The sequence below is a fragment of the Mus musculus genome, chromosome 7 (assembly GCF_000001635.26).
Source record: "Mus musculus strain C57BL/6J chromosome 7, GRCm38.p6 C57BL/6J".
NCBI lineage: Eukaryota > Metazoa > Chordata > Mammalia > Rodentia > Muridae > Mus > Mus musculus.
The window spans coordinates 49,319,839-49,336,607 of record NC_000073.6 but is presented as its reverse complement, the minus strand read 5'-3'; the positions used below and the strand labels follow the sequence as shown (position 1 = coordinate 49,336,607).

At 47.8% G+C, this 16,769-nt stretch overlaps 1 protein-coding gene across 20 annotated transcripts in view; it reads right to left on the bottom strand.

Moving 5' to 3' along the window:
- Positions 1 to 16,769, bottom strand: part of Nav2 (neuron navigator 2) — a 651,028-nt gene that overhangs the window by 273,483 nt on the left and 360,776 nt on the right. The gene's annotated exons all lie outside the window — the stretch shown is intronic.

Here is a 16,769-nt window from a genome sequence, read left to right as displayed (position 1 = left end):
TCCTGTCCTCATAGAGGGAAGACAGGCATGGAAAGAGATAGGTGTGTGGAAAGTGCCTTATCGCTCAGAACACTGGGTTGCTCTCACATACTCTCCCCACCCACTCAAACTAAGGGTCACCGACTGCTGACGGGGAATGTCCCTGTATTCAGAGATGCTGTGTGCTGGGGGCTGACTCCTGTGCTGAGCATCTGGAGGGACATTGGCATGGTTGGTGGTTTCAGGAGTACTACCAGGATCCTCTGGTAGGATGCAACTGGCCAACACCCTTACAGTGGGATGGGGTTGGGGGAAATGTGTCCTTGGAGAGAGTGTGACCTGGATACATCAGGAGTATGAGCTGGCTTCCAGCAGAGCAGAAAACCAGCTCTAGTGAGCAGAACCCAAGGACACACCTTTCCCTCTCTGTAGCGTCCTTGGGGACAGAGGGAGAGGGCTCACAGCTCCCACTTCCTCTCTAGAGGTTCTGACCCCAGTTCTAGCCAATGGATTATCTGCGAATGGGAAGAAAAACCATCTGACTGCTGGAGTCTTCATCCCAGCAGGCATGGTCTATGGGCCTGTGGGCCGTTATCCCCACACTTCCCTTGGGACTTTCTGGTCTCCATTCTCCTCCTTGAAATCAGATGTCTGGACTCAAGCTGGAAGCATGAGATAAATAGGAGAGTTTGGATGGCTGCTTTTTCTTTCTAAAGTTTCTTAGAGGATGCTGATGGGGGGGGGGGCAATGTTAGTTGGAAATCCCGTTCTGTATAAAGATATTGGCTAATTATCTCTAAAGAAACAAAAGAAGCTCACTTCAATGGTACCCAAGCCATTTGCCCTAGAGATCCTACAGTCCCCACCTCCCCAGCTCTAGAATTAGAAGTGAGACAACTTTTTATGTGGTGCTATTACCAACTGAGCTATAGCCCCAACTTTGGTGTGTTCTCTCTCTCTCTCTCTCTGATTTAATATATATCCAAGTGATTCTCTTGTCTCTATTTACAGAGTGCTGGATTACAGATGAGCTCTACCACATCTGGTTATGTGATCTTGAAAAACCAATAAATAAATAGATGATAGATAGATAGATAGATAGATAGATAGATAGATAGATAGATAGATAGATAGAATAGAATAGAATAGAATACAATTAGGAGAATTGAAATTCAGAGATGTGACGATGTACCTGAGGTCCAAGAGTAAAGAAGAAACAAGGCAGATCTTACACTGTGTTCTCAACCACAAACTTTCTTCCTTCTCAAAGGTAACATGAAGGGGAGAGGAAGAGGGCCTCTCTCTAGCCTGATCATGTTGCACATTTTAAGTTGAAGAAGTGCAGCTACTAGAGATGAAAGGGACAGGATGACAGAGGAGGTGACTGGCGCAGGACTATTTCCTGCTGAGACTGTCAACGTCCAGGCCACTGAAAACCATGATGACTCATGATGCAATGTGTCACCCAGAAGAGTATTTTATAGTTGAAAAGTCCCCTGGAAGGACTCAGTTGTCTCCCAAAAGCACTAGGTCCTATGGCCACAAAGAATGTGACCCAGAAATTTATTCATTGTATAATTTTATTATTTAACCTGTTTGATTAAATATTTATTGTTTAATTACTCTAATAAAATATTATTATTGATTTATTTAAAAGTACGAAAAGGAAATTCTTAAGATGGAGCAATGTGGCTCCTAATACAGATTCGGCATGGACGAGCTGATAAAATTGCGTGTTCCATCAATGAATTAGTGCCAAGTGACTAACTAACCTGTCATGAGACAGAATAAATAAATAAAAACCTCTGAAGTGACATTCCAGGTCCGGACATCAGACACGCGTGGTTTCACGGAAATTACCCAGGCTTTGATTCCCGGCAGAACTCAGGCTGACTTTTGCTTCTGTCACTTAAATGGGTGATTCTGGGCAAAGGGGTTAACCTTTTGACCCTCAGTGTTCCCCTGTTGAGGTGCCTATCCTGGCTCAGAGGGCTGTCAGAGGACTAGAGGTACGCTAAGTGAAATCCAAGCAGCTGGACTACACAGCCACCCAAATCTAGAGAGGAACTGAGATAAACATGGTAGATAATTCAAATAAATGGAAAGAGACAGCCAGATACGACAAGGAGGCTCCCAGCACATGAAACTTTAATGCCAGTGACAATTCAGGTTTGGCTCTGGTCAATAGGAACCATAAATAGCTGTCGCCTAATGGCCATGTCCTCTTGAAAATGGGTTATTCGTCTGAGTCCGTCTCCCAGAGGACAGCTGCAAATGCCATCAATACTGGCACTAGGCAACAGCCTTATTTATAGTCAAGGGACAGATTCCAAAGATAGAAGAGGCCATGGAGGCTGAACCCCCATCTCCAAGCTCCCATATTTCTAGAGCGGTGAGGCTGGAACATCAGTCTTAAGGGATGACTAAGGCCACAGAAGCATGGCACATGGAAAGAGGAAAGGGAGAAGTTTGGGAGGCGCCATGAGCAGAGGTGACTGAAGCTACATGTGCCTGGCTTTCTGGAGTCAGCTGCCAGCCCTCATGGAGACTGCTCCAACTCGGAGCCCAAATGGAACTCAAAAACTGAAAGACCCCATTGCATATCTAGGCAGACTGTAGTGAAGTTCAGAAAGCCTCCTCTGGTCCACATCCACCATGAAAGCACGTCTGAGCGCTGCACAAGCGCGTCCCAATCTCCCTGACTTGTTTATGACCTGCACTGTAAGCAGGTGCCCCTACCTCCTCCTGTTCCTCCTCAGAGGAGGAGGTGCCTGCAATTCCTCATGGAGAATGGCCTCTTCTAGTCCCTTGGTATTAACTTCTATGGCTGGAAAGCTCAGGCCTCACAAGTTGTGGGGAGGGGTGTCCTCTGGGATCCTCAACAAAATCTGGATTCAAATGCTAATCCCTTCCCCCACCAAAAAAATAAATCTTGCCCTTTTCATCATATCATCTATATTTTTCTTAACTTCTATTGCACCTGTTAAGGTCTCTGAAGACAAGACCTACAGTTACTATTTCTACTGGCTTTACAGATACTGTCTACTCAAGTAACAGTAAGTACTAGATGAGTAAATGGATGGGTGGATGGGTGGATGGATAGACAGATGGATGGATGACAAACTGAAGGACTAAAGGAAGAAAAGATGGGTTTGATGAATCACAAAGAATAATTTTCCACTCTGCCATCTATCATTCAACATCACCAATAAATGGACTGTCATAGCTATCACAATACTATTTATATGGCACCCTTCCTGAACACCACCCCGCAGATCTGATCCCTGAAAGCTGACCAGGATAAAATCCACCTTGCACTTCAAGAGGACGAAACTGGACCATTGTTTGTTGGTGATTAACCAAGCATTAGGTTGTCATGTCTGAGAGGAATGGGGACCATGGTTGCCATTGCACCAAGGTAGGCAAGAGAGAGTACAAATGACTCCAGGACTCTAACTGGATGTATATTTGGGAGACACAAGTGAAAATGAGTTCTTTCCCCATCCTGTCTTCTTTGGTAAAGTTGTATAAAACTAGATGAATGCCTATTATAGGTTTTCAGCCAGGGCAGGCTACACAGATCAGAAGAGATGTGCACCCTCCCCTAATCACCCGAAGCCTGGCTCCTCCCACACTGACCCAAACACACTAGAAAGTGACTAAGAAAAGTCACTAAGCCAACTGGCCATGGTCATTACACCTGCCACCTCAGCCTTAATCCTAGCGCACCCCATGCTTCCCCTTACCATGGCCAAACATTCCTAGACAAAGGCCCATGTTTATTTGGCCATTTCCCAATCCTTTAAGCCACAGATTGGGTGAGGCCCAGGAAACGTATGCCAAACCAATCAGGCTGCGGTTATTTTATTTTCCACTTGGCTCCTTCGTGCTTGCAGGTAAAACTGGTTCTGTTGTACAGAGGGATTTTCCACTGCCAAGCAGGAGAGAGTGATGGTCTCCCCGGCCCGTGTGTCATCCTTCACTTGTGTGTCTGTAAGGGAGTGACTTCCTGTGTGTCTGGCAACTCCCTCATGCACCAGAACTCCGATCTACCACATGTGGCACCTCAGGGAAACTTCACAGTGCCCTGTGAGGAAAGGATTGCTGTCCCATTTCACAGGGAGGACACTGGCACCCGGGAGATGGCAGTGACTCCTGAACCTCACAAGAGGACCCACCCCCACACATGGAGTCACCGTGAAGCGTGGCTCCCACTAATGCAGCAGAGAGCTTGGAAGGATGAAGAGCTCCACAGTTCAGTCTTTTCGTGGCCTCTAACCTGATCCTAGACAGAGCAGCCCCAGCAGTCTCTCCTATGTGATGGGTGCTCTCAGCTAATGGGGAGCTGGCACTCACTAGAGGAAGCAGTTCTCGTCCATACTCCCAAGGCCAACACTACACTCACTGCAATCAGGGGCAGTGTCTCGGTTCAGCAGATGCCTGGTGAATCTGTTATATAGTTTTGATACATGACACCAGCATAATGTGCTCGCCTGGGAATATTTTGGTGCCAAGAATGAGCAGGAGGGAAAGCACTGCAGAAGGATTGACCTTGGTAATCTCCCACCACAGTAACTCCCCACTCCAATCCCCCCTGGAGGAGCTTTAATGAAATCTTGCAAGAGATGAGATGCGGCAATGCTGGAGGAGATAGAGCCCTGTCTGGAATATGCAACTGTCTGCAGGAGGGTGTGGTGAACTAGAGAGCAATGGCCTTTCTCCGTGATCTAAAGGGCTGCTTGTAGCAGACAGGAAGCCACTGCACACGTCTGTCTGTGCTCTCCAATCAGGGTTAATGGATACTGGGGTTGGAGAACAGCCTATATTTGTGCCTCTAACACTTTGCTTGAAGCCTGTGTGGGACAACAAAGACTCCACCGATGGCCTGTCCCCGGTGACTATGCCTTGCTGCCCAAAATTGTTTCTCAGGATGAACAAACACTGATGTCCTGCTCCTAACCAACACGACTACAACGAGGTCTACCTGCTTCGTTGGGTTGCTCCTGAATCCATCATTCATAAGAAACCAAGATGAACACTGTCTTATTTAAAAGACATGCCAACAGGAGGCCAGCCCACTGACCACAGAGACTTGCAATGATGTAGTCTCTGTGTCAACGTGGCCCCATCTACTAGGGGACCTTTCCCATATAATGAATATCACAGCACCTCCCTGCACCCAGAGTCAGACGGTCCTGAGACACAGAAGGGGGCTTCTCAAATGCTCAGGCCCAATGCTGACATCTTGTCATAGAATCCTAAGCCTGACCTCCATGCTAAGTTTTCCCAAACATCAAGTCATGAAGAACCTTCTTAGCCCCATGGGCTGCTGGATATTCTTCCTGGAAAGCTTCCCTTGGTTGACTTGAGTGTGGATCCTAGAAAGAAACGTAGCGGTGAACACCCCAGCCTTTAGAACCAAACAGTGGCAAGGTGCCTGGGTGGTTGTGAGTCTTTGTCTTACAAATGCATTTCAGATGTCCATGAAACGCCCTCTCCCTCTACTGCCCTCTGTTCTTACCCAACAGAGGCTGAGGCTGGGTAAAGCTGAAAGTGGCTTTGCTTTGTTTTATTTATTGACACAGAGTGCCACTATGTAGCTCAGGTTGGTTTTGAACTCTCTGCTCTCAGTCTTCTTGCCTCTGCTTCCCAAGTGCTTGGATTTCAAGTGCACACCCCACCCCTGACTCTGAAGGCAATTGCTAAAATTAAAGCAAAGACCTGATTTTTATTGCAACCACCCCTCCACCTCCAGAAGATGGCCATAAGCCAGCTCCCCCACATCCTCCTATAGTGGTCTTCAACGTAGTCATCCTGCCTCCTGACCCATAGGGCTACTGTGGTCCCTGGGTTGTATCTTCACATACGGAGTCCTAAACTGCTTCAGAAGAAGTCAAAGATCCTGGCCAGCCACATTGCACTCTGCTTAGGAAGAGAAAAGCCTTATAGAGAGAGAGAAAGAGAGAGAGAGACAGAGACAGAGACAGAGACAGACAGAGAGAGACCAGGTGAAGCAAAGAGGGACAGGAAGGAGGCTGTGAAGACAAAGCTTTTGACATTTAGCAGTGTATATGGAGGGTGGGCAGTGGGAGACTTCAGCTCCATGCTGCTCATGCCCACACAGCAAAGAGAGATGCTTCATGGGTGACCCGCAGGGAGCAGAGGGAGAAGTGCCAGCCTGCTGGTTTCGGCCAAGAGACAGGCTACATTGTCACAGGCTGCCTCAGTGCCCACCATATTCCACTCCCCACCCAGAGATGCAGCTTGCTGTTGCCAAACTGGTTGGGCTAAGTCACAGACAGTAAAAAGGACCTGTCTGGCTGCCACATCCCTGATCAAAGCTGACTCATTTCAAAGGCAAACTGTCAGCCGTCCGGGAGATTGGGATCAGACAGAAAAATAAACTATCAGGTTACTTCAGGGGCTAAAAAACAAAACCTCCCTATAAACAAAGTCATCTTTTGTGCTCTGAAATGTTCCATCCTAATAACCCATGAGGAAAATTATCAGGCATTAATTAAAGTACACACTTGGGTCTGGAGGTAAGGCCCTAATGCTCATTTGGCTCACATCGTCCCCTATGGGGAAATTTTTTAAAGCTGGGAGCTTAAGAACGCAGACCTAAGACTAAACCAGACTCAGGTCCCACCTTGTTCTATAGTCACTCATGATGCTATTGTGGCATAGTGATAGCTCAAAAAGGGTCTAGGAGACTGAGATACACATAGACATACACATGCACACACAAACATAGACACACACATATACACAGACAAGAGACAGACAAGAAAACCCACACATATAGACACAGAAACAGACATATATAGACAGACATACACAGAGATGCATACAAAGAGACACACACACAAATATGAAGACATAGATATATATTGGGAAACACATACACAGGCACATACATATACATACACAGACAAATGCACACACACACACACTCCCCCTTCTTTCTTTTGAAAGACACAGCATGGCAAAGCTATCAGCCACAGTTTCGCTCGGCTCACATTTCAGGACAAAGTTGGTTTCAGATCTGGATTCTCAGAGCGAAACAATTTGGTTGAGAGTAGATTTTCTGGGCAGGTCTCTAGGTATCGGCCTAGCAATGGGAAGAACTGATCCACATGATGTGTTAGAGACAATGGAGGCCATTCCTGCTTCTCAGTCCCTGGACACTTGAGAACTCAATGGGGTCTGTGGATGTGCACAGAAGGGGGCAACCATGCCTGAGCTCCTGGGGCCAGCTTTCTTTTCTTCAGTGAGGTTGTGGCTCACTCCCCGGGACCTAAAATATGCACAGGACACATGACTACACCCAAGGCTAGTCAGAATAGTCCTGGAGTCAGACTCCCTATACAGAAATGCCAGTGAGGAGCGGCTGCATCCTGTGGTAAGAACTGTCTGCCATCTAGTTGGTGAGAGAATGCAAACTCAGTGAGGCAGCTAGGAGAAACACAGAAGCCATCACTAACATTAAGCCTGCCTCCTTCAAAGTACATCCACTTAGTAGAATGCCAGGGGTTCCCTCAGATTCCAAGAGTCTGCAAGATAACATTCTATCCTACTTGGGCTGAAACCAGGGTGGTTCAAATACTGCCTCCACCAAGTTGGCTTTGTGAAAGCAAGTGTTCTAGCTACTGAGTCCACTCAAAATATAATCTATTGGGGCTCTGATATACCCCACTAATGTATGTGACCTAGGGAGCAATGAGTATAAAAAGAGGAGGCAAGGGCTTCATATAGCCAGTTACTCCAGCCGTGGTCACTACACCTGAGACCTGATGCTTACTTAACGTGTTAAGTCTGCAGATGTTCTGCGGGAAAAGCTGTCAGAGGCAGGAGACGGGCTTTCTGAAGCTCTACAAGCATCTCATAACATCCCTTGAAGCAGTGTTCTCTCCCCAGTCTGGCAGGTGTCCTGGACAGGTGCAGGCCAGCTCACTCCCAAGTTTACCAGACTCACTGCTGAGTAACTGGTGCCAAGTCACAAGCTATGTGTCCATAGAAAGAGCTACCGGGGACGCTGAGTGTTTGTAGAATTCACTCAGTGAAGGTCTATGCCCTGTGGAGGCTCCCCTTGTTCTCCCTGACCTTCCCAATTGCTATAAAGGGCCTATGCTGCCAGGCTTTCGCCTGTGATCTAGAGTCCCCTGGGTAAAGCAATGGGGTCTCTGGGAATTCTCACAGACATAAGAATGATGATAGCTAACCAGGAGAGTTGATGGGCATACCTGTCACAGGAACAGTCTCCAGGAATTGCTAATGTGGTTTCGTGACAACCCCATATTAACCCTCACAAATGAAGTCCTATAGGACACAGAATCCTTATCTGCCTTCCCAAGTGGAGTGGGCAGGATAGGGCTAGAGGGGTTAACAGAGCACAGCTAGAGGAGTCACCAGCAGTCGTAGCAACTTAGAGCTAGAGTTTCAAGGATTTTTTTTTTTTTTTTTTTTTGCCTCCAAGAATCCATAGATTAAACAAGACAGAGTCAGACATGCCCGGAAATCCATAGGCTTTGATGTCAGTTAAACAGATTTACAAGTCTCCTCCATCATCTGCCTTGCAGCTCTGGGCAAGTTGCCCTATGGGAACCTCAGTTTTTCTCTGTCTGTAAATGGGTATGTCAAGGTGGGTAGGAGATGATTAAACAAAGCACAATGTTTGGAAAACCTTCTTTCTGAACCCCGGAGTCCCAACTTGGGTTCCCATAGGAGTGAAATCAAAGAGGCCGCTTGGTCAGTGAGAAGTCCTGGGACTCCCTGCTGGTGGCTCCTCTCCAGTAACCCAAGAGTGCCTTTCCTGGCTAGCTACCCTTGGGCCTATCCTGCCGCCTCTGTACATCTTTTCAAAGCCATTTTCCCACAGCAGAGGAGATTGGGGGTGACAGTTTCAACCCAGATTTATGGAAACCCACAATTGGAAGATTAAAATTCCAAGTGTCATCTGGATAAGATGAGCCAGATGCTTGGAGCCTTGCAAAAGCCCTTATCCCTGCACTGACGGAGGCATCAGGGTGGTCAAGGGGCTCCCGGCAAACCCTGTGCAGGCTAAGGGAGCTTACTCTATTACAGAAGGGATGTGCTGATAAGGCCAAGTTAGCAGGTTCAGTGCATCTGCTAGCAGAACCATCAGCTGGTGATGCTGTAGGGATGGATTCAGGGAAACTGTGACTCTGCTTAGCTCATTTCCAAGTGTGGGACAAAATGCATTTGTCAATGTTGGCAATGCCAGCAGAGAGAGGATGGAACCTGGACCATTAGGGCATGCAGGTCCTGGAGGCTCACTCACTAGGGGGACGGTCACATGAGCTCACTTCGGCTGCCCCGACATACACTCAGAGCTGAAAAAGGAGGTGACAGATATTTCTAGAACTCTTAGCACGCTCACGTCCACCATGATGCTTTGCCCTGTTAACTTCACTGGGCTCTTACGAAACACTGATAAGGGTCACTTTTATCTCTGCTGCTCAGAGGGCAGACGTGTGCTTGGGGCACTGTACAACCCATCCTGAGTCCTGGAAGCCCCTGCTCCCAAAGTGGCAGGTTAGGATACTGAAGCAGGTAATTTCTGAATTCAAGGACTGTGGCCAAGGACTGGCTCTCTCCTACTACAAGCATCAGTTCATGGTGTCTGTTTACACAGGGGCTGATCTGTTCACACCCACTGCCATGACCAGCGCTAAAAATGTAAACCATCGTACTCAAGAGGCTGACGCAGGAAGTTTACAAGTTCGAGGCCAGTGTTGGGGTACACGCTGAGTTTGAGATCAGCTATGGCTACATGAAATAGGGATTGTGGGGGAACACAGAGGAGGAGGAGAGGAAGGAAGGGGAAGAAGAGTGACAGAGGAGGGGGAAGAAGAGGAGGGAGGGGAAGGAGGGGTAGGAGTAGAGAGGAAGGGAAGGAAGGAGGGAGTTAGTATCAGATTGCCTATCTCACTATCAGGGCATTAAAAAACCCTACAGAAAAGAAGGAGGGAGAATGAGTGGTGTGTGAAAGACAGCCCTTGACTACAGTTAAAGATCAAAACCATTGTTGAATGAAGGCAACAAGCTTTTCAGAAGGGAGTGCTTCACTAGCCAAACAGAAAACCTGACACTCCCTAAGACTCGGGCTTTGTCAGGGCAGGGTCCCTGCTCTTTGTAAAGCCACTGAAGAAAGAGGGCGGCACAGGAGCCTACTGGCCTTGCCTCTTCTAGCTTTCTGCCTCTGGTGGCCCTTTTCCTGTGATAACTAACCCCACATCCTCCTGCTAGGCTCATCTGAACACCTCCTTGGTAACCTCTCCAGTCTACAGGGACCCTTTCTGTCATATGAGGAAGTCCAGATGCCAAGTCTTGCGCAGACTTCATAGCTATGTGGCTTCTCTTCACCTCCCTTCTGCCCCAGGTAGTGTCACTGTTGCTTTGGGGATAGGCACCCGGACTCCAGGCTCAGCCCTCCAGGTGTTTAGCACGGTGGCTCAGATGCCTAAAACTAGTGTGGCCTTGCATGAGTTACTTAGGCTTTCTGAAGCTAAACTACTGCACACAAAGCAATAACACAGTCTTGGTGAGTAGAAAGGAGCTGAGAACAAAGGAAGCTGGGGCTTTTCAAGCCTTTGGGCCAGCAGGACTAGTGTGGCATGCTTACTTCTGACTCTTCCCACTGTGAGCCTCCTTTTCTGTACCCGGCAGGATCTGCAAGGCCCAGACCAAGCCCATCATGTGCTCTCCTGTGGCACTGCTGGCCCCATGCACGCAGGCTCTGCACTCACTCTGGTTCTCTGTCTCATGCTAGAGTCTTATTGGCTGTTTACACTCTATCCGTTTCGGCTTCCTCCTGGGCTTGCTTTTATTTCCTCCCATCTATTGTAGAAACCAGAAAGGCAACACAAGTCCCAGATTCCCTTGCATTTCTGTAAGGCAGGAATAAGATAGAGACCATCTTTCTTGTTGGAAGAACACGAGTTAGGCAGATGTGGTTAGACTCTTGTCTAACTGTGGGAAGACCTAAGTTCTGGTCATTCAGAGACTTTGTGGGTGCCCAGTTCTCTGTGGTGTGTCCCTTTCTGCTTGAGTCACCCCATTCCTAAGTTTCCAGGCCAACCTCAACGGGTGAATTCTCCAGTTGCTCTTTCTGTCCTTAAGCTCATACCATCTGAGCTGTGCACAGGTCAGCGCCCAGCCTTGCTCTCAGGGGCTGCTCACTACAGGAAGCCATTGAGAAATGCAGATTTATTTCCAGCCTTGAAGCCAGCTGAACCCAAGCGGGCACCTTCTCACAGGCCCTCTCATCAGCACCACAGTCTGAGGGCCTGACAGAGGCGAGCATTGCCTGACTCTGCCTGGAGCCAAGGACAGCTTCAGCACCTACAAAGTCTTGCGCTAAAGACAAAGTAGTAACTGCTTCCATTTGTCCCAAGGCAGACAAAAACAATCCTGTCCTGGAGGGACTTTCACTGTCCTTGGGAACTGGCTTTTTTATTGGAATCTAAGTGCCCCCACTAAATCGTCCTAACCATTACAGTAGCCTCCTCTTAAGCTTTCTTTCTTTCTCTCTGGTCACTGATAGCTTGGTGAGTGGGCAGGGATATAGCTAGGATAGAGTGCATGCTGAGCATAGGTATAGCCATGCGTTTGATCCCCAGCAATACAAGAAGTTAGACTAGCTTTCCCATCTGTGTCTCAGGAAGGGTAACAAGTGAGCCAGCAGTGGGTGGACTCTTAAATAGGAGCATATGCAAGTAGGCATCTAAAGATGTATTTCATTATTTTTTTTATTTGTGTGTGGGAGGTGGCGGAGGTTGTGTATGGAAAATTGCACTTGACTGCAGTGCTCCAGAAGTCCAAAAGAGGGCGCCAAATTCCCTGGAGCTGGAGTTCCAGGCAGTTATAAGCTGACTGACCTGGGTGCTGGGAATTGAACTTGAGTTCTCTTCAAGAACAGTATGAGTCTTCTCTTCCACCCCAGGCATCTTCTTTTAATAGCTATATATTTATTTGTATGAATTATCTCCTACTATGCCCACTTAGGATGCACAAGCAGTTAAAATAAATGGTGTCCTCTTTAACATCAGGCTACTCAGATTAAGTAGCCCGTGTGAAAAAAAAACAGTAAATAAACAAGAGATACAAGTGGTAGACAAGCCAGACAAAAGCTGCAAATTTCATATAAGAAGGACTGTATTTTGGTGACGGGTCATGAGGTCAAACATTACAAATATATTCACTGGAGAATTTCAAATATCTAATCGACCTGGCTTATCAAAATAGCATGCATTATCTCTGAATTAACTCAGTTAACAGAACTTACAGTCTCATGCTGTGAGCTCCTGGGAAGGAATTGGTTTTGCTGGGAAATAGCTGGCTAGAACCAGGCATGCCAGCAGCCTGGCCCAGGCTGAGGCACAGGTCGGGGTGTTCGCCTCTGTCCTGAGCTAGGGATGGGAACTAGAGTGGTACCCACGTCACAAGATACTAAGCAGGGCAGAGAGGTGCATCTGTGGCTTTTAAGTGAAACCACTGATTTCAACAAACACCCTATTTAAAATTCTGCCTGAATTCAGTTTTCAACATCTAGGACCTTAGCACTTGTCCAAATTCGCATTCACTGTCAACTTGACACAGCCTACGAAGTACCTGAAAAGACTCTGAATTGAGTAATTTTATCAGACGAATCTGTCTTTGGGGGAATTTCCAGGATTATTGACTCGGGAAGGCCTAGCATATTGTGTGAAGCATTGTCCTAAGGGAGGAGGTCCTGGGCTGTAAAGAAAGTTAGCTACCTACATCTCAGCTCGTGGGGGAGGGAGGGAGGGAGGCAGGGAGGGAGGGAGACAGGGAGGGAGGGAGACAGGGAGGGAGGGAGGGAGGGAGGGAGGGAGGGAGGGAGGGAGGGAGGGAGGGAGCTAAACAAGCACCATTCCTCCATCGTTTCTGCTTCAGCTTCCTGCCCTGACTTCTCTCAATGCTGGACAGTGACCTGGAAGTGTAAACCAAACAAAGCCTCCCCCCCCCCAAGTTGTTTTTAGTCAGAACGTTTTTGTTGTTGTTGTTGTTGTTTTTTAATTTTTAATTTTGTTATCACAGCAAAACTTGCTAGGGCAATGTTGCAGAGGGGGAAAGATTTATGATCAGTTATTCAAATATGTGCGTGTTAAGTGGGAAAGGGCACAGAGTAAGGCTGGAGAGCTAAGAAATCTATGGGTACGAATTAACAATTACGGGAGGAAAAGGAGGCTGGCATTTTCTCTCCAGCATCCCATAAACGTGCACACTCATCCTAAGGAGAAAGTCAACACCAATGGCAAGAAAGTAACTCAGTGCTCATGGGGCAAAACCTGGCCAAATCCCTGGCAGACCTCCCGGAGTCAGTTCTAGCAACTTGTCACAAGGAATATTCTAGAACATCTGATAAAGGAACTATCTTCCGTGGAAATGGTATTATATCCATTGCCAGTAACAGCAGCAATAATAGGTTCACAGTTTTCTGCAGGGTGGGTCCTGCGTGCCTTGCCAGGCAAATGAATGGAGTTCTTCCCCAGCAGTTCTTAGGGGAAAAAAAAATCAACCTAAAGTATAACCACAAACTAGATCATACAAAGATTGAAAAGGACGCCAATATGTAACATAACTACCATGGCAAAACACCTTCTCCCAGCACACCATCCATCCCCTCTGGGCCCTCTGTTGCTGTTGGCTTACAAGGTGGGAAGGAAGGCTCCTTATGTCACTAAGCACAGGACCCTGCCTGAGGCTATTCATTCATCTAGCAGATCTTTATTGGATCCATCCTTCAACCAGATGTTGTTCTGGGTACCACCAATTCCTTGAAAATCTAATAGGCATGTCCCAAAGGCAGGGTGGGAACGATGACAAACGTGCAAATGCACTTACAAAGGAAGCCATCCGAAGTGTGCTGTGAGGAGACCAAGGCTGAAGAGCACGCTGTGGTGTCGGTGAGGTGCCTCAGGATAACACGAGGTGGAAGCATTGCATGAAAAGACAGTGGTAGGTGCTGCATCCTTGTATGGATTCAGGGATTAACCTAACTGTGCTTCCAAGGGAATGAAAACTGACAGGCACAGGCACAGAAAAGATGGGCTAGGTTTTCAGGTAGAGTAGCCACAGAACCATTGTGTTTATTATATATTGTTGAACAGAGAGATGGCGTTATTGCATATAGCTGCACAGGGAGGCAGTTTGTTACATACAGATAAACAAAAGAGGTGGAGTTACTAAATACAGCTGACTAAGGAGGCAGCTATATATTGTATACCAAGGAGATAGGTACTGGAGGGGAGCAGTCTTCAGGCCTTAGACACCAGAGCAGGGAGAAGAGCTACAGTGGACATTATCTGCAAACCCTGTCAACGTTCACTCTCAGAACAGAGGAAAGCCTTGGCATGCCCCTTGGTCCTTTTGACTGGTTGTGCCCATGTCAAAAAGTACACATTCACCCACGACTTACTAGATCCCTACAGTGACCGTTCTAGCAAAGGGCAACATCCAGTCTGACCCATAGGTGGTCCCAAAGATGCTAGGAGACAAGCAGAGGAGAGATGACAAGTGGAGCCTCCAAGTCACCTCCGGGGTGGGGTGGGGTGGACTTTATTCTCCAAGGAGTGGGCAGCTACAAAGAAGCTTAAATACAGCTTGATGTGATTTCTGTTCTCAGTAGGTCAACCTGAGAGTTGGGGCCAGGAGAGGAGGCAAGAAGACTCCTGTACTCCACACAGGCACAGTTCAGGTACCAGAGGCTGGGGCATGGTGACTGAGAGGGAAAGGAGAGAGCCTGCGAAGGGAGCAAAAGCTTCCTGCATAAGTACACCATATCCCAACCCTGCTAGAATGGCAGCCGATTTGACTGACTTTTCTAAATTCAATCATCATAAAATGGGGGAACTTATTAAATACACACCCCCAAAATTCCTAATTCCAAAACAAACAAAAACAGAGTTTTTACATTTAATGTTTGCACCTAGGCAAACGCAGGGCACCCTCTCCAATGGCCCTATAGAAAAGGACTAACTCTGACTGAGTCGTGGGGTGCTCCCTGGCTTCCACTGGCTTCCTTCATCCCTCCCAACTCCCAACTCTCAGAATTCTTACTCTGCAGTTTCAAAGTTAAGCACCCCAAACCTCCTCAGAACAAACCAAATGTAACTTCTAAGGAAGAATGTGCTATGGCATCACGCTTCGGTGAGCCCAGAAGGCGAGGGCAGATAAGAAGAGAGACTTCTCGATACATGTAGCCGGAAGTCTCAAGTAAGGCAGAAAGACTGTTCCAAAGGGAGATGTAAACCAGAGATACAGGCCAGAGAGGCCCGCCCAGTGGGCTCCCTAACTGCTGGAAAACTTCCAGGCAAGGCTTTAGCCGCCAGCTGCCTCAAAGAACAGCTAAGGCCCACAGGCCCAGAGCCCTGCTCCCCCACAAGCCTGGAGTGCCGATGGCATCCAGACAGCTAGAACAGGGCTGTACAGTGGGTCCAAAAGTTTCCTTTGCTGCAGCCTAGGGGGCAGCCAGGCACAAGGAGACAAGACACTAGCCAAGTGTCTGAGGCTGAGGGTTCAGGGCCATGCACCAACTGCTGAGACTCATGTACTCTGGCAGTGGGGACTCTTGACTTTTGGAATTTTATGGGGAGAGAGAAAATGGCCAAGGAACTTTAGAAAATATCCCTGGCAAGGACACTCATGAGGCCTGTGGCCTGGCCTAGGTATTTATGTTTGGGAAGACAGGCAGGATTGTCCCCACTAAGTCTCTGAATGTGTCTATTCTTTGTCATGTATGTGCTGCGTTACCATCGAAGGCACCTTCCCTCTAGAGGCCCAGAGCTGAGCTGGGCAGAGATGGCTGAGGGAAGAGGATATTTGCAAAGCATCCCCAGGGGATGGGCAACTGCTTAGCACTTCTTTCAATGTTTGCTATGCCTCCCTACTCCAGTCTTATTGAATGGGGGACAGGTGCCATCTCCACAGAGAGGGGGCGTAGGTGAAGCTCAGAGCAGGTAACCAGGCCAATCTCAAGTCCTACACTTTCCCCACACCTTTCCCTGCTGCTGCTACCTTCTCCTCACTAGGCTCTCTCCAGGGAGATTTGGTGCCTGCTGTCTGGATGGTCACAGCCCTGGCGACTAACCAACCACTTGACCACCCGAACTCTTCTCTAGCATAAGGAAAGTGACAGCTGTTGCGGTCCTCACTTGGGAACTGTTTTTGGGGGAAAGAATTTACAGTACCCCAATTCTTTTGTCCTATGACATCAACAAAAGCAATGGGCCAGAGCTTTCCTGTGGAGCAAGGGCTCCTCTGAACACCCATCAGGCACAGCTTTCTACAACCTTGCTGGCATGTGCCCCACAAGAAAGGAGAGGGGCTCTGTAATCTGGCTGCTCATAGGTCCCAGCAGATGTGATGTGCAGGGTGGGTGGGGCAGGGAAAGGGCTTGTCCTCTTGTCTTCTAGCAGCTGGTGAGGTGATAATGGTTAACCTGGGACCAAGTGCCACGATCTCTTGGTGTTCTTGGTGTGAGCCATGTCTACTCTATATGAGACTTGACTGTATCTGGGGCTAGGCACAGTTTCTAATGAGTGCTGGTGGATATAGATTCTTTAAGCCAGATTGATCTGAGCTCAAAATTGTGGTTCTCCTTCTCGCCAAGTATATAACTTTGGGAAAGCTACCTTTGGAGACTTGGTTTCCCTCCCTATCAAAGAGTGTCACTAATAGTACTTAAACCACAGGGCTGTTGTGCAAATAAATGAGATAGTTCATATAAAGGAATAGAACAGGTC